Source organism: Sminthopsis crassicaudata, chromosome 1 (genome assembly GCF_048593235.1).
Source record: "Sminthopsis crassicaudata isolate SCR6 chromosome 1, ASM4859323v1, whole genome shotgun sequence".
NCBI classification, from domain to species: Eukaryota; Metazoa; Chordata; class Mammalia; order Dasyuromorphia; family Dasyuridae; genus Sminthopsis; species Sminthopsis crassicaudata.
Genome location: NC_133617.1, coordinates 150,429,967 through 150,455,184, shown reverse-complemented (window position 1 = coordinate 150,455,184; position 25,218 = coordinate 150,429,967). Strand labels below are relative to the sequence as shown.

Sequence of the window (25,218 nt, the reverse complement as noted above, 5' to 3'; positions counted from 1 at the left end):
TCTCCAAATCTGTCATTTTTCTTAAGATGTTTCACATTCTGTTCTATTTTTTTCATGTTTTGCTTTCTTATATCTTCACTGTTTCATCTTGTCCAATTCTAATTTTCAAAGATTTTCAAAAATTTTCAAAATTTTCCTGCCCAGCTGCTTCTGCAATCACAGGTGTGCTGGTTTCTTCTCACCTGCAGCACAGCAGGGCCTGGCTTTCCTAATTAGTTGAAGTTTCCTCAATTTTTTGGGACTCAGACGCTGGACTCCACAGACAATGCAAGAGGTGAAAGTTTTTGTGGTTCCTGCTGAAGCTCCAGCCAAACCCAGCTAGCCCTAGGGATTCTTACTTGTTTCTGTGGAGTTAGCCTGAAAGTGTGTGCATGTCACACAAGTTAATCCTCAGCCTGGGATTTTTATTTAGGTCTTTTTGGGTTGTGCCATGAGGGCTCTTGTTCTGCCCCAAGGCTTCTTGATTTTTTCATCAGTCTATGTTTGCCCTGAGATGTAAATTTGTTCTGTTTGTGGGGGAAATCTAGAGAGCTTGAAATTTACCAACCTACTCTGACATCTTTCCAGAATCCTCCTCTCTTGATATTTTTCTCTATCACAATGTCTAAGAAGGTCCATGATTTTTTTGTAAATCTTTGAAATTTGCTTCCCTTCTCCCTTCAAGTTCTTCAATGCTGACACAATTGTATCACTTCTGGCACAAATCTCCTCCATGTACATTTAGAATAAGGCTGCTTTATTCATCCTTGTTCTCTGAAGTAACATTTCTATAATATACATATATATGAGACCATAGTGTTAAGGCTGAAACGTGATGGTTCCAGTGTCCTTGTCCTTGATAGAAAAACATATACATAGAGTGATTTTTACAAACTCTTGTCAATTTCCTTTATTTGTAGTCCTTCCATTTTCATATCTGAATACTACTTGAAGGATTTTCTTAATTAAGTACCTTTCCAAGCTTACTTTAAATTAGCTTTTATTCTACTTCTTCACTTTGCTTTATGAGGTACTACTATTCATAACTGTGCCTCATCCATCTTCTTCAGATTTTAACAATGAATCTATATTTAATCCAGTGTCTCCTTTGGAAATCATCTCTCTCTTTTTTTCTTTTCAAATTTTATTATTTCCAAACAGTAAAAAAAAAGTCTGCTCTTACTTCACAAGCACAGTACTCTAATTGAGAAAGAAAGAAAAGTAGCTACAAACATATATAAGCAAGCAAAGCAAATTTCCAAATTGAAGAGTTCACATTTTTCACTCTCTTGACTTTGTTTTATTATTTCCTCTTATGCATAGAGTCATTTCTTTCTATCTGGTTCATTCTAATTTTCAGGGAGTTTGTTGCTTGAGCAAGATTTTATATTTCTTCTTTTCAAGCTGTTAATTCTCTTTTCAATTTTTTCTTCATTAGCTTTCATTTCTTTTCCAAGATTTTTTTTTCCTTTCTGGTACTCTCATTTTGTTTCTATAAAAAAATTCTAATCTTTTAAAAGATGTTGATAAATGTGTTTATCTACAACTTTAAAAAATGTTTTCTACCTTAAATCTTCCTTTCCCTTCAGGGACTGAACAATATGAAAGTATATGTCTTTTCTCTTGAAAGATGAAGCCATGGAGAGACTTGCATGAACTGATGCTGAGTGAAATGAGCAGAACCAGAAGATCACTATACACTTCAACAACAAGTACTGTATGAAGATATATTCTGATGGAAGTGGATATCTTCAAAATAAAGAAGATCCAACTCACTTCCAGTTGATCAATGATGGACAGAAACAACTACACCCAGAGAAGGAACACTGGGAAGTGAATGTAAATTGTTAGCACTGCTGTCTATCTACCTAGGTTGCTTATACCTTCGGAATCTAATACTTAATGTGCAACAAGAAAATGGTATTTACATACATATATTATATCTAGGTTATATTGTAACATATGTAAAATGTATGGGATTGCCTGTCATCTAGGGGAGGGAGTAGAGGAAGGGAGGGGAAATCTGGAAAAATGAATACAAGGGATAATGTTATAAAAAATTACTCATGCATATATACTGTCAAAAATGTATAATTATAAATTTAATTTAAAAAAAAGAAAGTTGAAGCCAGAAAATTAATGTTTTTCTTCTCTCTCAAGCTTTCATCAACTCATGCCAGTGTGGAGTATTGTTTAGTTAATATCAAGAAATAGGGAAGGTTCCATATATATGGAAGTTGAAGTCTGTATTATATCATATCTTTTTAAAAAATTTTCAATCAATTCATCCTTAGCAACTGACATTTGCACATAAGTTGAAATGATTTTGATGGTAATCTTTTTTGCAAATACTTAGAGTAGTATTAAAATATGCAATGACAAAATATTTTATGAAATAATATTTATTGTCTTTGAATGTATAACAAACACATTTCACCAATTCATTTGTTTTCTATGATAAATCCTTCTACTTCTCTACTACTTTATTTTTCTGTTTTAATTTATACCAAAAATATCAAGATTGATGACAATCATGACCCAGCAAATAGATGGTAAAAGATCATTCTCTCTTCTAAGTTAAAGAGATATGGGGCTGCAGATGGAAAACATTGCAAATGTTGTCAGATGTGGATTAAATATTGGTAGATTATGTTTAACTATGTTGTTCCCCCCATGTTATGAGGAAAGGTTCTCTATGGAGAAGGGTGACAAATTGGGAAAGTAATGTGATGTAAAAACAGGAGGCATCAATAAGACTTTTTTTTTTAAAGCCCTCAGGCAGGTCACAGAAAAATCTTCCCATCTGTTTACTGATGCCTCAAATTGTTTTTACAGACTATAAAGTCTTTCTTTCTGAAATTAGAAGAAAAAAACTCAAAATGCAAAAATTCAGTTGCGGCACATCAGTCTAGAAGAAACAGGGCATAAGCAAAGAATGCTGGGAACCGGGTGATCTCAATTCAAATCCTTGCTCAGCCACTAAATATCTTAAGTCCCTTACCCTGTCTTGGCCTCAGTTATATCATTTGTAAAACTAGTGGGTTGGACTTATGTCTGAAGTTCTCATGGCTGAAATTCATTCACAGTAAAGTCAGCTCAACAACAATAAAGAGAGAAATCTGAGAGAAGCTTCTTCCCTGTTTTAATGAGAGAGCTGGGAAGAATCAGAGAGTAGGGAAGCATCTAGTGAAGGAGAAAGATTGATTGTTGAAAAGTAGAAAAGGTTACAGAGGATACTCAAGAAAAGACGCCCCTGACTTGATACAGATCTTCTCTAATGTGACATAAGGGAAATCACTCTCAATTTAGAGTCAGCAAACCTGGATTCAAAGCCCAGGTCTGTTATTTCCTGATTGTGAAGCCATGGAGAAGTCACTTCATCCCATAGGCGTCAGTCTATAAAATAGGATGTTGAAATAGATGATATCTAAGGTACCATCTACTTTTAAAACCTTTTGCCACTTTACTATTTACCTTTAATCTTCAAATTCATAATGCGAAATAAAATTTGTGGGAAAAGAAAAGGGAGGTACTGCTTCATAGAAATCTTTAGCATCACATTTCAATAAAATACTTCCCAGAATTTCCCTTCTATAATGCTTTTATTTAAGCCAGAAATGAATGGATTAGAACTATTGGTTTAAGGCTACATTGTAGACACAGGAAAAAGCTAGATATTAGAACATCTGGTACTATTATTGATTTTACATTGCAACTCAAGGGAGTGTTGATTTCTATAGATCTGTTTCCTTATTTTTAAAATGAGAGATTGCACACACACACACACACACACACAAGATGTATGTGGGTATATATATATATATATATATATATATATATATATATATATATATATATATATATATATATATATATATATATATTATACTCCACTGTGCAATGGTGACATTCTACAAACCAAATAAACATCATTAGATGATGACACTAAGTGGAGAGGAAAAGAAGGATATTCTTTCATTGACCAAACTTAATCCACAAGTGCATCAGTATCATCCTTGTCAATCAAAAATCCATGCAAATTAAGACTTTGAGGATTATGCCTTGACACTTGAAAGAAGAATTATTGATTTTTCTAGATTTATATTTAAAAGCACCCATAGTAGACCTTTGGGCATAAACACACAAAATCAATATAAACTATTAATAACTAAAATGTATTACCATCTCTATCTGAAGAGAATGCCAAACTGAAAACCAGTCAGAATAGTCATTTAAGGCCTTCCCTAATTCATCTTCAGTTACTATTGAAGTCTGAATTTCTGGGACAAATTCTACATTTCTGCTAAATTCCATTCCCAATCCTGGATATTCTATACTATCTCCATATATTTTCAAAAACAAATTCATTGTATCTCTTTAACTCTACTTGACAAAATTATTTTATGCATTCAAAATTCAACTGGGAATCACTACAGGAAAAGACTTCTTCCCTTTTTTCCCCAGACATAAATTCAAATTGTGAACATCAATTACAGCTTTGTTACTATCTGTATTACCTAGGTATGTCACTTAATCACTCTGAGCTTCATGTCCTAATCAGTAAAATTAGTATGTTGGACTATATGCCCCAAAAGTCTCTTCCAGCTCTCAGTCTATGATCTGATGTTATAACTCCCAAGTAGAATATACTGGAAGTTTCATAGAGAGCAGAAACTATTTCAATTTTGATTTTGTATCCCCAGAGCTTAGCAAATAATAGATACTTAATAAACATTTTTTGAAATTGTTTGTTGTTGTTGAAGATCAATAAAGTGATAATGGCCTAATCATCAGATATCTTGAGTTTTGGAGTTCTAAGCAATAGTGGACAGTGCCAATGGGTGTACTGAGTAGTACATTAATATGTACTAATTAATTAATATGGTGTACTAAATAATATGGTGAGCCCTCTGGAAAGTGGGGCAAAGGCATATACCAAGTTGTATAGAGAGAGGTGAACCAGTACTGTACCAGATCTGAAAATATAATAGGTAAAATGTCCATAAAAATGGAAGTGGCCTTGAATAGCCCCTATGTTTGCAACCTAGGAGAAATAGAAAGGATAAGTATAGTTGTAATGGAAGGGGGAAGGAATTAGTAGATTAAATAACATCTACTTTTGGAAAAAACCTTCAATTTAGCAGATTGTTTGAATTAGGAGATTCTCTGGGGGAGATCCTATGATTTACAAAGAAAAAGTCATGAGTAGTCTTTCATGAGCTTGAGTAACTTTACCAATTTCAGAGATCCCACTCTTAAGAAAAATTAAAACACAAATTTGGGCCAGAATCGGTGTCAGCATGTTTACCCTCATCTTCAAACATAATCACATATCATATAGCTATTTTAGCTAGGATAAACAGTTAAACATTTGTGTTCTGTGCTATAGCTCATGTCCAGCTTTATTCTTTTAAGAATAACTGTTAAAAATACTTCAGAATTGAGGTAAAACATTCAAAACTTATGTAGCACTTTAACAGTGGCCAAGTTCTCAGAGATACTTTGCATTCATGGATCTTGCCCATCTTTTACCAATATTTCTGCTCAGTCAATCTGTCAATATAAATTTATTCATCAATATATTGGAAAGGGATTACATCACATTATGTTTGGCATAACATTTAATGCCATGTTGTTACTCAAATAGCAAATCTTATTTCTTTCTAATGTCCCCTATATTAATCTGAAATTTCTTTCTATTTATTTGCTATTAGTCCAACTGTGTAATAATAGAAACAGTATGGCAATGGATTCTTAAAACAGAATAAAATCCTACCTCTCAAAGTTACTATTTGTGTGCTTGGAAACGGTGTATCATTCTAATACTCTTTTCGTCCTCTATTTCCTCATTAGTAACAAGAGGGTGTTGGACTGGATCGATCTTGAGCTTCCTTTCAGTTCTTAGATATAGGATTTTTGCATTCTATTGCCTTTTCCAAAGAGTCAGTTATTGGGTGTGAGACTTCCTCTTCCAACCACCCCCTGTAGGAAAGAGAATTTCATTCTCTTGTTTGGGGGCATTTTTGTAGACTTAGTTCACCAGGGAAAATAGATTGTTTTGAAACTAATCTTCACCACCACAATGAAAGTCAAGGCAACAATTTAATACCAGATTGAAGAAAAGAATTATGAAAACCCTGAATAATATATAACCTTTAACTCTGAAAACACTAAAATGCCTTTAATGTTGTCAGAGTTAAAAATTCTTATTACAGTAATGAAGGACCATTCTTAGAGAGGGAGACCTTAGAAGCTTTTGAAAAGAATTCTAGGCTTGTAGGCTTATGGAAGAGTATTAAATATAGTGGGTGAGTAGTGAAGCTCATTGGTGTGGATGTAATTTGGCATTCTTTATTTTCTTTGTGAAAACATATGATACACACTATATGGATTTAAATTAGGCAATGTGGGGGTTTGAGGTTTTTTTTTTTTTTTTTTTTTTTTTTTTAAATAAAGATAAATTTAAGGAACTGGATTATCAACATATGGGCCTCTATCAATCTAGCAGAAATATACATTAAAATATTTTTTAATCTTGTGATTCAGATATTTTTTTCTCCTCTACTCTCTTTTCTCCTCTCTTCCTCTGTCTCTCCCCCTCCCTCCTTCCTTCCCTTTCTCTTTCTCCCTCCTTCTCTTTCTCTGAATCTCTCTTTTTCTCATTTTCCTTGAGGACTAGGACAGAGGGTATTGACATTTGTTCTTGGAGAGAGAAAAGTGTGGTGGTAATTTATCTGATCATCATGATGAGACCTTAGTTAACATTTTAGCAATGATAATAGTAATAACCGAAGAGAAGCACAGCAAAGAGTTCTGAATACCTGGCCTAATGTCTGACTTCTGACACATCCTGGCTGGATACTGCTGACCCTAGTCCTTAACTTTAGGTTAAAGTTAAAGAAACATAATAAACTGCAGAGAAAGTGTCAACCTCTCTTGATAAAGAGAATTACTCCACCTGTAGCACCTTAGTATGTTGAAGTTGAAGAATGAATATTTTTCTAGTATGACAATAGAGAAGTTTTAATGTATTGTGAATCATTAAAATATTCAGGAAAAAAGCTAAAACTGAATAGGTAGTAATTGTGCTTGTGGTAGACTAAATATTGATTGTTCTTACTTCATAGAGAGTGCTAATTATGTTATTTGTCTCTGAGATATTCCTAAATTCACAAAATGGACACAGTCTAGATTTGCCAGATCTGATTTATTTCTGAAGTTAGAAACATCCCACCATTTCTTGGCTCCTTCAGTCTCTCCATAGAGAGGAAGAAATGGGGTAGATTAGAATATCATCACAGATTTAGAGTTGGGAAGGCCCACAGAGGACATATAGTTTAATCTCCTCTTTTAATAAATGAATAAAATGAGACCGAGACATTCAACTGACATCCAGGGTCACACAGTTAGTAGGGGTCATAAACTCAGATCATCTGAATGGACCTTCAGCTCAGTTTCCATTATACTAAACTGTCTCTACAATAAAGACTTCCTCTACAAGGTCTTTACTGTCTTCTTAAAAAATCAGATTTCTTCTAGTGATAAAGCCAAATGGAAAAGGAACCTTTTCTACTCCCACTACTCTCTCCTACCATTTAACTCAATTAGAACTCACTCATATCTACTTTCTTAAACTACCTTCTCAACTCACTTTCTTACTCTAAACAGAGCAAACTATCTTGTACCATAGAGTCTTTTTGCTGAAAGTATTTAATATAGTTTCTATTGAAAGAAGAAAAAGACAAAAAAAAAATCAATTTCACAATTCCAAACTATAAAGGATATTAAATTGCAAGTCTTATCTGTATTTTATATTTGATTAATCTGCCTTTAATTATCTCCTTCTAAATTTATGGTTACTTGGTATGCTGTCTAAATTTTATAAATATAAATGTAAAATGCAGAAAGAAGTTAAAATCAATAAATTGTTGATTTTGAGCTAGGCCCTACCTACTTTGAATCAGGGGATGGCTTAGTAGGGAGCTAATCATCTCAGGAGTGTAATTTAGCTGAATGCTTTCATTTCACACCAAGGGAAGGGGGACTCAAATCCCAAATGGAGGATGCATGTAAACAGGTTTCTGTCATCTGCACACACTGCTACCATGGGGCTGGATATGATGTTTATTTGTGTATGTGGTTTGGAAATGTGTACAGAAGGAGAGGGGCCCAGATCTGAAATACGAATTGCGGCTCACTCAGTCCTACGAAGGGAAGCTTGACGAGGCTGGCTCGGAGCTGTCTAGAGAGGGTGCCTCCAGGGTGCACTGAGCTCCAAAGTGGTTTTTTTTAAGAATTACTGCGAGAAAAGCCGTTAAGGTTGCTACAAACAAGACACCACCCAGGACAGAGCTGATAATAGTGGATATTTACCAATTCCTCTTGTTTCTTTTCAAAAGCCCACTCCCTCCAGTAAGTGTTCCTATAAATGGGGATCCAACTCTGTGCACTCCGCTCTAATCCCCGGCCCCCAAAGTTGCCATAGAATCATTAATCGAAAACATTAACGTGGCTGGCCCGGGGTTCTTTTTTGTTGGAATTTTTAAAGCCGCTGACTTGTAACCAGCTTTTAAAATGACAGGATTTTTTCCCCCTTGCTGCATTCAGTTCAGTCCAAAAATAAAAAAAAAATAAAAATAAAAAGATGCCAGATGTCACGAGGCCAATAAGCAGGTGGGCCGAAGCTTCTGTACCAATTCAAACTGGCACTGCATCAAACCTGGTGGGTATAACCTTTAATTCACTGCTTCCCTGGCACCAGATCTGGTGCCATCTGCTCCACTTTGCTAAGCTGTGCTTGTTTCTGTGCAGGGACGATGCCAACAATGCAAACTGTCTCCTACATGTGCAGGGAATCATCAGTGCAACTAGTTTTTCCAGACCCATATGGTGGCATCTGCAAATACACACTGTCAGCATCGCTGCTTGTACCTCCCTGCGAGTTTTAAGAATGGAAGGATGGAGCACTAGCTCCTAATTCACAATGGAAAGGCTGGTGGAAAAGTTTGTCTTTCCTTGGGGGCCCTGCTTGTTAAGGTCCTTTAAGTCTTCGTTCACGGCTTATTAAGACCCTTGACTTGAGCTGCAAGGCAAGGCAATTAAAGAGTGACTACGAGGTGGGCACCACGAGGGAATTCACCCCCTCCTCACCCCCATGTCTCCTAACTTAGTGGAGATCAAAGTCACTGGAGAGGATGGCGGCTTCATTTTCTCACATTCACACCGATACTCTTAAGTAAAGGCTAAATAGGCATGGCAGCAATGGCATAAAACCTCAGTTCTCTCATCATGGAGGAAAGCATCGGAAATCTTGGTGGAAAGGGATAGGACATGCAGTGTACTCACTCAAGTTGAATGGAGCCTAATAAATAGAATCTAAGCATGTGTCATTTCTAAACTTCCAAACTCTTTGAGAAAGAAATCCTCTTATACTTAGCTGGATGGGACATCTCTATGGAAACTCTTGCATAATGTGCCATTTGTTTCTCTCTAAAATTCAGAGACTGAATTTTAATGCTTTGACAATGAACCTGTTATGGATGTTACAAGTCATAGGACTACATTAAGGAAGTTTGCACCTCCTTCCCTTCTCACTTTCTGTACAATAAACTTACTAAGGAATTGAATTTCCAGTTGACTTCAAAAGTTCTTTGCTTATATCCCTATTATAGAACAAAAGTAGCACTGACCTTGATTTTATCTGTAGAAGAAAAAACAAATTTATCTGCTTTTGTCTAGGTCTAGAAATGTACAAAAGCTTATTATGGTACAAATGTAAATGATATGTTTTAGTTCCTCCCCCCCCACTCCTCACAGTAGAATCTAATGTAAGTTCCTTGAAGGAAGTGCCTGTATTATTTTCACCTGTGTAATCTCAAAGCATAGCACATTGTATTGTTACACGTGACAATTGCTTAAAAATATTTGTTGAATTTTATTTTATTATCAACTCTGTACTAGTTAATTTTTCCTAAATGACTGGTCAACATTAATAAATAATATCAATATTTCAGTAAGAAAGGAGCCACTTCAATGTAGGCTAACTATTGAATAAGTTTTTAAATTTTTCAGCAAATTGCTTTTGATGTCATTTAGATGCAATTTTTATGTCAGCCTCTCATCCTTCGAATACAATTAGGGTGTTTGGGCAGATGTGTAGTGGCGTTTGTTTAAAGGAACGATTAATTCTGTGCTATCAGAAGTGTTCTGCACCAAACATCCTAAAAATCTCAACTATAAAAGGTACTATTTACACTCTGTTAACACTCCACTCTGTCTGTGATATTTCTACATATATGGGAACTCCTGATTGCTGGATTCGTGATCCCAATACCATCTGGCAAGATATAGATCTGGAGCTATGAGGCAGAATCATTTGGGGAAGAGATCTGGGTAATTGCTGTGCAATATTTATCACACACTCATTTCAACATGCTAATTTACCTGATAAATGTTAACAACTTAAACTAGGAAAAGAATTAATTCTAAAACCTTTAACATACTAGGGAGTAAAAACAGTGAATTGTAAAAATCAGAGGAAGAAGGTTGCATGCTATAGCTTCATCACAATTCAAAACACACAACCCTCCAAAAGAAATCTATCCATGAAATGGAAATCACAATGATTGAACATATATCCAGCCTTTATAGAATAACTACTTAACATTCAAAGGATTTGGATACCATTCAAACGCCTTTGGAACCCTACTTGTAATCTCTTCTTCACTCAGCAACAGAAATTGCTCCAAATCCAGCCCTATTTTTTCCCTGGCAACAAAAAAGAAAGGAAACTTAATACTGTAACACCTGCTATGGCAAACCTTTCCAACAAAAAATCCAGCCAAGAGTCCAGGCTCAGATGTTGGACAGTCAAGTACATTTTTTTAAGTCAAAAATTTTATCAGAGGTGAGAATTATTATACCCAAGGAGAGAAAGGGTCAAAAAATAGAGAAAAGAGAAAATCAAAAGGGAAATAAGAAATATGAAAAAAATTAATACCATATACATTCACAGTAAAAATGCTGGAACTGAAGTTTTAGATGATATGAGCTTAACACAACTTAGTACTGGAAGATGAACACTAACTAGTCACCAGTGTTGAAGTGTTAAGAAGTGATTATTTTCTGACCACATTCATCATAATTCATATATATTTAGCACTTAAAGGTTTATAAATAACTTTCATCACAACGATATTCTAAAGTATGAGTAGAACAACTGTGCTTTCCCCCAATTTACAGGTGAGGAAACTGAGGCTTAGAAAACTTACCCATAGGAGCAGCTAGGTGACACAGTGGCACAGTGGTGCTCTAGCACCAGCCCTGAAGTCAGGAGGACTTCAGTTCAAGTCTGGTCTTAGACACTTAACACTTCCTAGCTGTGTGACCTGGGCAAGTCACTTAATCCCAATTGCCTCAGGAAAAAAAAAAAACAAAAAACAAAAAAAAAAACTTACATGTGGTCAAAACTGAAACTCAAATGAAGGGTTCCTAAGTCTAGGTTTAGTTGTTTTTTGTAGTTTTTATTTTTTCACACCATACTTTCTCATCCTTGTCAGATATCCTTAAATTTCAGTCATGGAAACTACTCTGGCATTTAAAATCTTTTACAACCTAGTTTTAGCTTAGTTTTTCAAAACATTATATACCCCCTTCCTCAATACACACACACACACACACACACACACACACACACACACACACACACACATCATGATCCTTCTTAATATTCTTCATTTGTTATTAAGCCTACTTGTATAACAGTCCATCCTCTGGCTCCATGCCTATAATTATGTGAGCTGTCTCACCCAGAATCTACCCTCTCATAACCTATCAACATTTAAGAATTCCTAGTTTCCTTTAAGACTCAGTTCAAATACCATCAGTTGGTGTCTTTCCCCCCAAATCACCTTATATTTTATTTCATGTACATATATATGTATATGTATATGTTTTTCATTGTTGCTTGATTATAAGCTCCCTAGGAACAAAAACTGTTTAGCTTTAGAAATTTTATCTCAGCATCTAGGACAGTGTTTAGCACATAGAAATAATAATGATGATAATGCTGCTAATTATAATTATTATATTTATTGAGCAATTGGTTTATTGATACATAGTCACCTCTGACAATATCTCAAAGAAAGGGAATGAAACATAAAAACCTCAGCTTTAAAGGGTGAAAAATAAGACATATGACTCAAAGTGGAAGCTGCTAAGAAAAGCCCATCTTTGCACATTTAAGTTCCACCTGATCTCACATCAGAACTGCCAGGTTGTCTTGACTTGAATTTCATGAAGCTAAATCAGCAAATTTGGTTCTCTATGACTATGACTCTCAAATGTACTCAGGTTAGTGATGCAGTTTGGGGTTTTGGAACATTTAAAGAGCTTTAATTCCCACAAAATGTTTATGTAGGAGAAAGAAAAGTGATCTTTTGAGACTCTGAAGAAGTCAAGCAGCCCTCCCTGATTTCTTCATTCCAAGGGAAGCTAAGTTGGAAAATAAGAGATGCCATTTGGCTTTTTTACAGAGAACCAACGACATCCCAGGGGAATACCTTGACATGTCTATGAGTAAGTGAAGCAAAGTTGCAAAAGCCCGTCAGCCTCGCTCTGTCTTTGTCCATCATCCAAGTCTGGTGACAAGACAAAAATCCCAACTACTGGCGATGACATCTTCATGTTTGACCAAGCTCCAAGCACTCCACAGCGGTCTGCTTCAGCCTCTTGCAGGACAGTTGAAATCAAGTGTATTTATCAGCTAGCCTCTTCCAGGAAGGGGAGAGGATTCCTCATATGCATGGGATACACATTCTCCTAATTCACCAATGGGTTTGAGACCTGTGGATTATTCTTAGCCTGGCTTATCCTGTCTGCCAAAACAATTTTATCCAAGTTGTGGCTGCTGAGCATGCTTCTGTAAAGGGCTGAAACTCTGAATAGGTGCACTGGAATCAGACAACCAAGCACTTAAGGCTAATTACCTAATGTGTGTGTGTGTGTGTGTTTATATATTTTTTAAATTCAGAAGACAAGATCTCCTTAAAGATCCTTTTAAATGATTACTGATTTTCTATTTAATTATTATAGTCATAACAAGGATATAATGGAGGACTATATACTCAAAATTCACATAATGAAACATTACACCAGGATTAAACAGTCAAATATTTTGCTGCCCAAGCAGAGGATTTGATTTAATGAATATCTGTGCATCCTCCAAATGAGGGGAAATGTCCCTTTCTTTGCACGTTAATATGCCTTTCTCAAAGCAGGACCATTGACCTCTCCCCCTGGACTGGCGCAGGCAGAATATTCTGGGCCTATTCTGGGTATAAGTTCCTATGGCTGTTTGTCCACAAACATGAGCTTCTAGAGGAGGACTTTTGACATCCTTGAGAATCTGTCACTTGGATAAGCTCTGAACATCCTCTGAGACACCAGCTAACAATGAATTTTGGCACATTACAGGGCCTCTCCAATGAGCTCTGTTGACAAAAGAAATTGGCCAAGTGATGCACAAAGAACTGTTGATATCAAAAAGACACATGATCAGTATTAGTAGCACCCAGAATACTATTAGCAATGACTTATGAGCTTGTTGACTGTTTAAAGGCTCTTGTCTAAGTAAAGGATTATATATTTAGAACTAGAAGTGACTTTAAAGGTCATCAGTTTTCACCTTCTCATTTTACTGATGAGAAAACTAAGATCCAGAACTGAATATTTCCATTAGATCACAAACCAAAAAGTATCTGAGGTGGAAAATAAGGTAATAATAAACAAGCAAATAAAGATGTGCAGAACATTGTCTCCCATAGTATCTAAAAGTTTGTCCAGAAATATATAATTCTGGAGAAATCTCTGGAGGCTAGAGTGCCTCCTCACCTTACCTGTACCAGATGACTGAGAAGGAGCAATCAGGCAAGAGGTGAATGAGGATTAGTATCAAAGTCATGGGTACATTGAGAGAGGAGGAGAGTGCAAGGAGGTAAAAAAAAAAAAAAAAAATGAAGAAACTGGAAGAAAAGGAGAAGAGTGTTTTTGAGATGGAGAATGGGGAAAAAACAAATTCATGACAAATGGCCTTAATTTTTTCAGTGAAGTAAGAGGAGAGATGAGGTGTAGGGAGACATGTAGAGGGAAGAGAGAGGAGGTTTAGAATACCTTTTGTGAAGAGTGAGATAGGCAGTCAAATAGAGAGGAATAAAAGAACTGCCCCTCATCCAAAATATTATTTTGATTTATGTAGAAAGCTCTACTATAAAACCTCTGGGTGGAAAGGCATTTTACAATCTGGTGTCACTCTGTTAACAGAGCCTTATCTCATCTGAATTATTTTCATGCACTCTGTTAGGGAACAGGTCTAGGCTGTTTTCTATTTCCACAATGTACTTATGTCTTTGTCCTTTGCATCTTTATTGCAGTTTGCTATGCTTATGATATTTTGGATCCCAACTCTTTGCCTCTTGAATTTCTGTTCATCTTTAAAGTAAAACTCAGATCCATCCTCCTCAAGACAGTCTGCTATGCCCTGTAAGTTAAAACCAGCCTTCTCAGATCCTTTCATAATAATGTATTCTGTGTTATCTTTACAGAAATTCCTATGTAGTATTTGATAGTATAATTATCTATGCTTGTATATTATCATCCTAATTGACTATAATCTCTGTGAAGGTAGGGATTATGTTTTACCTAAATTCAGTAGTTCCTCAAATGCCGAGTATGGTGCTCTCTACTCTGTACTCACAACCAATATTTGTTGAATCCAGTCCAATAGTCGATGAAAAAATATTTATTAAATACCTGTTATTAAATACTATTTATTAAACACCTATTATGTATCTTCAAAGTATTTGTGTTACCTATTGCATATGTAAGAACAAAAAGGAAAACATTCTCTGCCCTCAAAATGGTTACATTCTACTAAATCAAAGTATAAATAAAAGACATGAGGACTATATCCTAAATATAGCATCAATTATGAACTAAAAGTTTTATAATAAGCAAATTATTAGCTTTCAAAAGTTATTCTGTTTCTTTTTGGGGAAGACTCATGTAATGTCCAAAAACTTCTACAATCTATTTATGTGGCTTCTTGAAAAGGGAATCAATTTATAATCATTATAAATCAAAATATGCATGAAGTTTAGTAATATGCAAATTAATAAAATGAAAACTAGAGTTGAAATTAGCAAAAACACCAAGGTCCTAGAAACATTTACTTTAACTACTTTTGTGACCTTGAACAAGTTAGACCTTCACCTGGGCCTTGAAGACCTCATCTGCCATATCTATCCCTACCTAACTTACTGGATGATTATAATTATAAAATAATAGCTAGAAAAGTACTTTTAGAAATGAACATATTAAATACATGAAGACATTTCTTCTTAATTATCTCATTATAAAGAGTTTAAGGAAAGGAAATAAACTTCAAAAAATATATTTTAGTAAATCAAACTCATTCTTTTTAATTAAGTAAAATTACAAAATGCAATTAAATAAGCTCCTTTGTATTTTGCATATGTATTTATAAGGCATTTGGGCATTGGTAAAAGGACTAGAACAATGATTTTATCAGTTTAGGGAATGCTTAGAGAGGAATGCCTGCTGGCAACCCAACTGAACACTTTTTCTGCAATGCATAGTCCTGAAGATTTCAATGGAGTTTTGAGAAGTTAAGTAACTTGCTTAGAATCACATGATCAATGTATGTCAGAGGCAGACCAGAAAGTCAAGTCTTCCTAATTTTGAGGTCATATCTCTACTCACTACAATACACAGCTGTTATAGTTATTTGCTATTTCTCAACTAATTAAATGTAAATCAATTGAACAAACCTTTATCAAGCTGATATAACTTATATGCCAATACTATTTTAAGAGTTGTACAATAAATACTTTTGTATATAACCTTATTTGCTTCTCACAACAATACTGTAAAAGGGTATTACAATTATTACTACTATTTTTCAGATGAGAAAATGAGATTCAGATATACATATATATATGTATATATATATATACATATATATATGTATATATATATATATGTGTGTATATATATATATATATTTTTTTTTTTAGGTGATACTGGCTTTCTTGATGTTCTTCAGATGATACACAGAATTTACTAACTCTGGACATGTTTGATGGCTGTCTGCCCAGCATACCTGAAAGCTCTATCCCTCCTCATCTCTGATTTTTTTCCTTAAATTCTCAGTTAAAGTCTAATGCCTTCCCTATAAGAATAATTCCAATTTGTCTTACCTGTATCATATTTGTGCATGGCTATTAATTTGTTTTTCCCCATTAGGTTGTTAGCTACTTGAAGTCAGGAGATTATCTTTTTCTTTGTAACCCCAGTAATTAGATAGTACCTAACATACAGTAGATATTATAAATAATTATTGGCTCCACTTCTTGACTTTTGTTTCTATGGTACTATATATGAAACATTGTTTTGGGAGGAAAAAATATGATACAACATAATCTCCATCTTCAACAATACTATAATCAAAAGATTGGTAGAGAAAGCAAATGTGCTCTGTCATTATATAATACAAAAGAATATTGGTTTGGTTCAAATCCCAGTTCTACAACTTGTATAACTTTAGTCAAATCACTTAATCTTTCTAGATATCAGCCTCCCAATTTATAAAATGAAACAGAGTTGTATCTGAGGCCCTAATAACACTAAAGTTGTGATTCTATGAAGACATGTAAAAAATTGAAAGGAGAGTCCAAAAGAGTGATAGGAGAAATTTAACAAAAGCAAAAAATGTGAATATGGAACAGATATTTCAAAGTGGCATAAGACAGCCCAGAAAGCCCTGGATCTGGGTTAGAGGTCCTGGGCTCAAACACTGGCTCTGCCACTTAGTACTTATGTGACCTTGAACGAACAACTTCATTTCTATTAGGTTCCATTTCTTTATCTGTAAAATAAAGCTTGGGTTACATGGCCTTTCAGCTCTAAATCTGTAAGCCTGTGATCCTAAAGTTTCATGGAAGAGGCAGCCCTTGAGTTTAGCTTTAAATGATAGAAGTAGGGCTGGAGGGAGTCAAGAATAAGGAATTCGGGCCACGTATTCAGCCAGAGCACAGGCATGAAGACTGGAAAGGCAGGTCAAGGAGAGAGGTTTCCTAATCCAGGTTGACTGGAATCCAAAGGATGGGAGGGGAAATAGTATGAGATAGGGCACAGAAGTTAAGTTCAACACTGACTTTGAATGGCTACTAATTCTAAGCTCCTTAAGTGTATTGACCCTTGTCTTGTTTAGCTTTGTATTTCAGTGCCTTCTATTTAGAAGATGATAAATTAATGTTTGAAGAATTTAATTTAGTTTGTGTAAAATTGGCAGAGATATTTTGATTAGGGAAAGAGTATTTTTTCTACATTTTTTGACATCAAGTTTTTAAAAAATTTTGTAAATAACTCATTTTTTCCCCTGATCTTGTTGGCAGTGAACATTTTTAACAACTCAAATATCACTTAACTCTCCCTCTCCCTGTCTTTGACAAGTAAAGCCAACAGAACCATGTCCATAAGAAGATTATAACAGAACAGATTGCCCTGTGAATCCCTCCATCTCGTCTTATTTCAAAAGCAAGTTTTTGCTGCTACTGATTTAACAAGGGGATGCAGGGCACCTCAGGAGATTGATTTCCATTGAATTCCAGAAAGAACGGAAACTTAAAAATCAAACAAAACTTTGCATTATTTTCCAGGAAGGATGCTGCCAACATGACTGAGTCAGGGGATTCATCAAGTCTACAGTAAGTACTGTTGAGCAGCTATTTTGTTTTTAAAAAGATAGATGACTTGCAAATACTCCCTCTTGTGATCAAAGGTAGAAAATCAAAGGAATCAGCTCCTATTAGTACAAACTTTTCCGATTAGAATTGTTTATGCATTACAAATAATCTGAGTGTAGTTGTCAGGAAGTCATTCTTTGTTCAGATCATTTTAAAGACTGTTTCAGTGGTTTATACATTTGTTTTGGGGGAATCATATATTTTGTTTTATTTTATTGCCCATGTAATTAGCTAATCAATAATGATTTATTGAATACCAACTATGTATCAGATTTAGGTGATAAAAGAAAATAAGGAAATAGTCACCACATTCAAGAAACTTACATTTTATTAGGGTGATACAACAACAGATAAATAAATACAGAATATACACAAAAATACTCAGTGTTTTGTTTGCTATTAAGAAAACTCTCCATTGAGGAAATCAGTAAAGGCCCCTTGAAGAAAGTGCAGCCTTAAAAATATCTAGAGGATTCCCAAAGACTAAGCTGGGGAAGAAAAAGAATATTCCAGGAATGAGGGCAAGCCCTATTGAGGGAGCAGGGTGGGGATGTTGTGGATGATTATCCAAAAAAAAAAAAAAAAAAAAAAGGTAGTAATAGTAGTGATAGTAATAACAGCAGGAATAATTTGCATTTATCTAGTATTCATAGGCTTACAAAATACTCTGTACATTTTTCTCATTTTGTTCTCATTACAATCTTGGGAGTTAGGTTCTAGTATTGTTACTACTTTACAGATGAAGAAACTGAAGCAGACATCAGTTTTGTGATTTGCCCAAAATCATACAGTTATTAAGAATTTAAGGAAAATTTTGAATAAACTATGGGTTTATTGCTCTATTTCTTAGGCCCCTTATCTAATTCAGAAGGAAGTAGCAGCAATAAGGCTCAAACTGGGTACTAAATCAATCTCCAGTTTCTATCTTAGTCTGAAACCTGAAGTGGAAATACCAATCAGGAATCCTAGATCAAAGGCAATCCTGCAGTTTTCATACTCTGAATACTCTCTAGGTATTTCAACTATTACTGGCTAAATCTAATAGCATTATATTATAACTCCAACCAGGGTTAGCCCATAAGCCTTTTGTTCAGATCCAAACCCAGGGCAGGAACTTAACTCAAACAAGGAGAGCAGAAATCTGATTTTCCTAGAATAAGAATGCTTTTTTCCTAGAATAAGTACTGAATGTTTGCAAATCCCCACCATGAACTGTCTCTGAGATTCTAGAATAAGAAAAGACTCAATGATCCAAGAAAATAACAAGACAAACCGAGACTTGCCCTCCAAAAGTTGGTAGCGAAGCTTGGTCCTAACAAAGTTCAAAATCAGAATAAGTAAATATTCTCTCCATAAAAACTATTCTGGTGATAGGGATACTCAAGATGACTCCAATATATCTACAAGCAGAGCCTCAAGGAAAAACAAAGCTTGGACATAAGTTTAACTTAGTTTCCTAAAAAAGATGAAGATAAAAGAAAACTCATCTTATCCAACTTACTTCCAGTTGATCAATGATGGACAGAAACAACTACACCCAGAGAAGGAACACTGGGAAGTGAATGTAAATTGTTAGCACTGCTATCTATCTACCTAGGTTACTTATACCTTCGGAATCTAATAATGTGCAACAAGAAAATGAGATTTACACACATATATTGTATCTAGGTTATATTGTAACACATGTAAAATGTATGGGATTGCCTGTCATCAAGGGGAGGGAGTAGAGGGAGGGAGGGGATAATTTGGAAAAATGAATACAAGGGATAATGTTATAAAAAAAATTACTCATGCATATATATTGTCAAAAAATTTATAAAATTAAAAAAAAAAAAAGAAAACTCATCTTATCTGCTCAAGTCTCTTAAGGGGAAAGAAAGAACCTACCAGTCATTTTGCAAAAATAAACTCCCAGGCATATTAGACAAAATCCAGAGCTTTCAAGTTAAAGAAAAAAAATTCTGCAAACAGTCAGAAAAACAGTGCTACTACCAAAGACTCACAGTTAGAATCACACACAATATATAGTGCAACTATCACTATAAAGATCTAAAAGTTTGGAATATGACATTCCAGGTATATATATGTATATATATATATATATATATATATATATATATATATATATATATATATATATATATATATATATATATATATATATATATATATATATATATATGTATATATATATATATATGTATATGTATATATATATAAACATATATATACATATATATGTATATATATGTATATATAAACATATATATACATATATATGTATATATAAACATATATGTGTATATTTATATATTTTGAATACACAAATATATGGATATAACTAAAAAAAAAAAACTATAATCTTATGAGAGGAAAAAAACCTTTAATGAACTAGATCATTTGAAAGCATTGTTGATGAAAAGACTAGAGCTGCAGAGAAGCTTTGAAGTGCAGAGAAGAGAAAAAAGGTAAAATTGAACTAACAATCATGTAGGACTAAAACAGGAAGAAGATACATATTCCCTAAGAACCTTGTCATCTTCAAGGGCCTTAGAGAGCATGTGAGTAGTTCTGTTATGTGTTGGTGATCTTAGAAGAATATTGGATGCGAAAAGAAAAAGGAAGAATGGGGAAAATTATTTCAGAGAATTGGGGTAAAAAAAGGAAAGAAAGAAGAGCAAAAGAGTAAAGGGTAGAAAGAGCAGCTGATACTTGAACATCATTCTATTTGGAACTGATTAAAAAGGGAAAAAGAAAAGATGCATGGTTGAGTCAAGATATATGTTTCACTATTTTTTTGGGAAACAGGAAGGTAAAAAAGAAAAGAAGCAGGGGAAATTAGAGGGAGTGTAGTTTAAGGAATGGATTTGTCCTAAATTATTACTTAATTTTGTAGTGTTGTAGTAGCAGTAGCAGCTTTCTTTTAGGGGAAAAATGGGTGTGTCTATAAATTGGTGATTGGCTAAAAGTTTTATTATATAAATGTGAAAAGATACAATTGTACTGTAAGAAATGATGGAAATGATTTCAGAGAAATCTTGAAGAAACTTTAGTGAACTAATAGAGTAAAATGAACAGTGAAGAAAGTGATTCACACAATGGTAATAGTTTAAAAAAAAAAAAACTACTTTGAAAGAATTTAAGATGGATCAATGCAATGACCACTCATAATTCCAGAAGATTCCTAATGAAACAGAAATCATTTCATGCTATACAGAGGTGAAGGAACTCAGATTGCCACATTGGGGAGGGAGGGGGCACATTTTTTTTGTTTGTTTTTTTGACTATACAACTCTATATCATAAAGTTTTTTTTTTTTCTTTCTATCTCATTGTTTAAAGGTAGAGAGAGTTGGAAAGTATAAAAGAGACAAATTTTTGCTAATTGAAAATAAAAAAATGACATAGTCTTTGACCTTAAAGGAGCCTATGATATGTATACAGATAAGTAGGAAATAAGGTTTAACATGACAAAGACTAAATGTGAAACACCCTAAGAGAGTCCTAAAAAAAATCTCCAGAGAGGGTACACACAAATACTGATCCCTTTTGCAATTTTTAAGGCAAATTCTTGAATAATTTACCCCAAGGCCCTTCAATGAAAGCTCCTGTATGTAGAAAAAAGTTCTTGGATTGTTTGGCCATTTCTCATTTTGTGCAACTTGATAGCTAGTAGTCATGGGGTGTGTGTGTGTGTGTGTGTGTGTGTGTGTGTGTGTGTGTGTGACTCTGTAAGTACACATCTATACACACACAAGTTATTATTCACTGATAAATCTGTCATTTTCATAACAATCTAAGCAGTTGCCATACATCTATAAGTCCCATCTGATCAAATTAAGAACAGAGGGGCAGCTAGGTGGCGCAGTGGATAGAGCACCAGCCTTGAACTCAGGAGGACCCAAGTTCAAATCTGATCTCAGACACTTAATACTTCCCAGCTGTGTGACCTGGGCAAGTCACTTAACCCCAGCCTCAGGGGGGGAAAAATTAAGAACAGAAAAAAAATATAGTTCTATGAGAATGGCAATTGGATTGCAAAATATTTAGTGGAAAATTACAAGAAGACATGTAAAGTCAATGAAAAAGCTTTTTTAAAGAGTTGGCTAATTAAGGGAAAAGTACATACTATTGTGGGACAACAAATCGTGAGGATGGTAGGTTCTAGTTAGGGTGATTTTAAAGACAGAAAGACAGTTGTGCTATCAGGTGGCAGGTCAATAGATTGGGAGAGAGAAAGTTAGAGACGGAGACAGATATAGACAGCAGAGACAGAGATGACAACAGAGATACAGAGATGGAGAGGGGAAGAGAGGAGAGCATGAGAAAGACAGACAGAAAGAGAAAGAAAGGGAGAGAGTTAGAGAAGAATATTGAGAGGGAAAGAAAGAAAAGGAGATACAGAAGGAGAGAAAGAGAGAGAGGGGGAGAAAGGGATGAGGGGAGAGGAGACAGAGGGAGAGACAGAGGGAAGAGAGAGATGGGAGAGTAATATATGCAATAATAGAATTAGCCAGGTGAGTGACACAATGTATAGAGGCCTGGGTTGGATTTGGAGTCACGAAGACTTGAATTCAAATTCAAATCTGGTCTCCAATATTTACAAGCTGTATTGTTATGAACAAATCATGTAACCTCTATTTGCCTCAGTTTCTTTAATCACAAAAAAGGGTTCAATAATTTGAGATCAAATGTAGTAATATTTTTAAAGCATTTAGCACAGTGTAGGCACATAGTAGGGGCCATATAAATGCTTTTTTAACTTCTCCCGCACCCCCACCCCCCACATCCAATAGCACTTCAATTATCAAAAGTCATTTACATTTTCAAACACCTTGAATTTGTCAAGGTTTGAGGAATTGAACAAAAGAAGTCCTTGAGCAATCATGACAAATAACACAAATTTCATAATTCAAATCCATGTTATAGTAGAATCTCTAAGACTTTCAATTGGAGCCTTTGTTCTTCTGAAAGATGGGATTCTAACAAGCTCACTTAACAGTATTTTCCAGTATAAAACAAAATAGAAGTAATTATAACATAGTCACATGTATATAACATGTGTGTCCATATACTTATATATGTATAATGGGGCAAAGCCATACTAATAAAGATAGGCACTCAGAGAAGAAAGAAATTACAGTAATGGAGGAGACAAGAAAACTTATTAAAAGCAGATGCAGAAGAAAGTACTAAAAGGATATCAGTTAGTGGCCATTTAGTAAAGGGACTGTACTGCTGGGAACATTATAATAGCCTTTAGAGAATCACTGTTCTAAAGTACAGTATAATAATGTTCATTATGTGACCATATGCCCATAATAAATAATCAGATCAGAATATAATTTTAAGTTTTCATCTCAAATGGTTTTATATAGATGTATATATATATGTATATGTGTATATTATGCACACATATATCTATAAATGCATACATACATACATATATGTATGTATGTATGTATGTATGTTTCTATATTTCTTTTAATTGTTGCTTGATGAGATCAATTTCGATTTGCTAGAAAGAATACTAATGGGAGGGGAAAGACCCCTTTTCCATATAATAGCAGATGGATTAAGTACTCAAAAATTATTTATTATCGCCTACCTTCTGAAAGGTGTTCTGGCACAAGTAATCCATATAAAAACAATTTTTGTAGAATTTTTACTATACAGCTCTGTCGAATAAAATATTTCTATTTTTTTTTTTTTTTCAAGGCCTAGCTTAGGTCCTTCATTTGTGAAGCTTCCTTTTATTCTTCCATCTGGAAATGATTGACATTCCTCCCACTCTTAATTAATTTCAATTCAACAACCATTTTGGAACCAATTGTAGCAGATTTTTAGAGTAGACTACTCACATGTAGCTGGGGTAATCACCTTTTTTTTTTTTTTTTTTTTTTTTAACTGCAACTGGCTCATTTTATTATTAATTTTCATCATGGATTACAAGGCAATCAAGAAGCATACTCTCTCATCTAACCTCATAATTAATAGATATGTGTGATCTTTCTTAACATTTAATTGATTAGCTCTGACTCATTAACTTAGTTTATACAATAAACTGGCAAAAATTAAAAAAAAAAAAATTTCCCCATAAATTGTATTTGTCTCTATCCCCAATTCCCTAATCTCATAGATGAAAATAGACAATATTACTAGCTATATGATTATTAAGTGTAATAAATGCTACAAGGGCATATTTAAATATTTCAACAATGTATTATAGTAAGATCATAAGCCAAGTCATCTCTAATCATTAATTGCAACTTCTCCTCAGCTCTGCTACTGGAGTCCAGTCATTCAGTTCTCTCAAGATGACTCCTAACAATTCTCCTCAGGACACCTTCACCACACTTTAAGAGTTAAAATCACCTCTCAGGAAATATTTTTTCAGCCTTTCTTAAAGATGATCATTAACTCCTTTAGTCCCCCAGGAAAGAAGTTCTCTTAATCCTTTCTCTCTGTACCTCACCTAGTCTCTCTTCAGCCATGGCAATTAACAGGCTCCAGCTGACAGTTAAACTGTCACTCACCCCAAGATTCTATTCCCTCTTTAAAATGCAGCAAGAGCATGCACACACAGTATCTGTGAGAAGCACTTTTATACTTAGTATATACAAGGCACTGAATCTCTCTCGTGAGAATCTATTTGACCTCTTGTGAACACAAAAATATTCCAACTTGTTTTACTGTTATTTGTGAATAATTCCTTTGCCTCTAAGCCAAGGCAATGACAATTATGAACATTGTGAAGATAACCAGATTAGCCCAGATGTAGTTCTGAAAGATGTTTATTCAAATGGACTTATCCTCCCCACCCCACTCCACCCTGAATCCCTAGGAAAGTATCTACCTTAGTCAAAATATGTTGCACAGTTCAGACTCCTGGAATTATGAATGTTCCTTTTTCTTTTTCCCAGCTTTAACCCCAGGGAAAAAACCAGCAATAAAGAATGCAATTAATATGAATAGTCCTCCTCCTGAAATATCCATGTTTTAAATGTTTGAATGTCACATACTGAGAATTTGCAGGATGAGATAAAAGTACAGTGTACAGTGTGTGTATTTAACATGTCAGAGACAGAGACAGACAAAAACAGAAAACAGGAGAGAGAGAGAGAGAGAGAGAGAGAGAGAGATGTACTTGAGACCTCCTGTCTATCTTTCCCCCATGATTATAAATGTAGTAAAGATGAAATAACTATTTTTTTTTTTTTTTTTTGCCTCCTAAAGGGGAGCTGGAGCGGGATAAGGTGAGGAGGTTATTGGCAATGAATCCAGGCTTCTATCTTGCCTTTATTTAATCCTTTTCAAATAGCAATATTTCAAAGGCAAATATAGTCATGGATGGCTCCAAATGGCATTATTTGGTCACAAATTAGCCTTGTCTATGACATATCCTACCATTAATGCAA

The 25,218-nt window shown here is 34.5% G+C and overlaps 1 long non-coding RNA gene across 1 annotated transcript in view; it reads right to left on the bottom strand.

Annotated features, from left to right (window-relative positions):
- Positions 1 to 24,318, bottom strand: part of LOC141543942 (uncharacterized) — a 43,330-nt gene extending 19,012 nt beyond the window's left edge. Inside the window, exon 1 of the long non-coding RNA XR_012482521.1 lies at positions 24,276 to 24,318. This is a non-coding gene — a long non-coding RNA (uncharacterized LOC141543942). The remainder of the gene's footprint in view (positions 1 to 24,275) is intronic.
- Between the last annotated feature and the right edge of the window lie 900 nt (positions 24,319 to 25,218).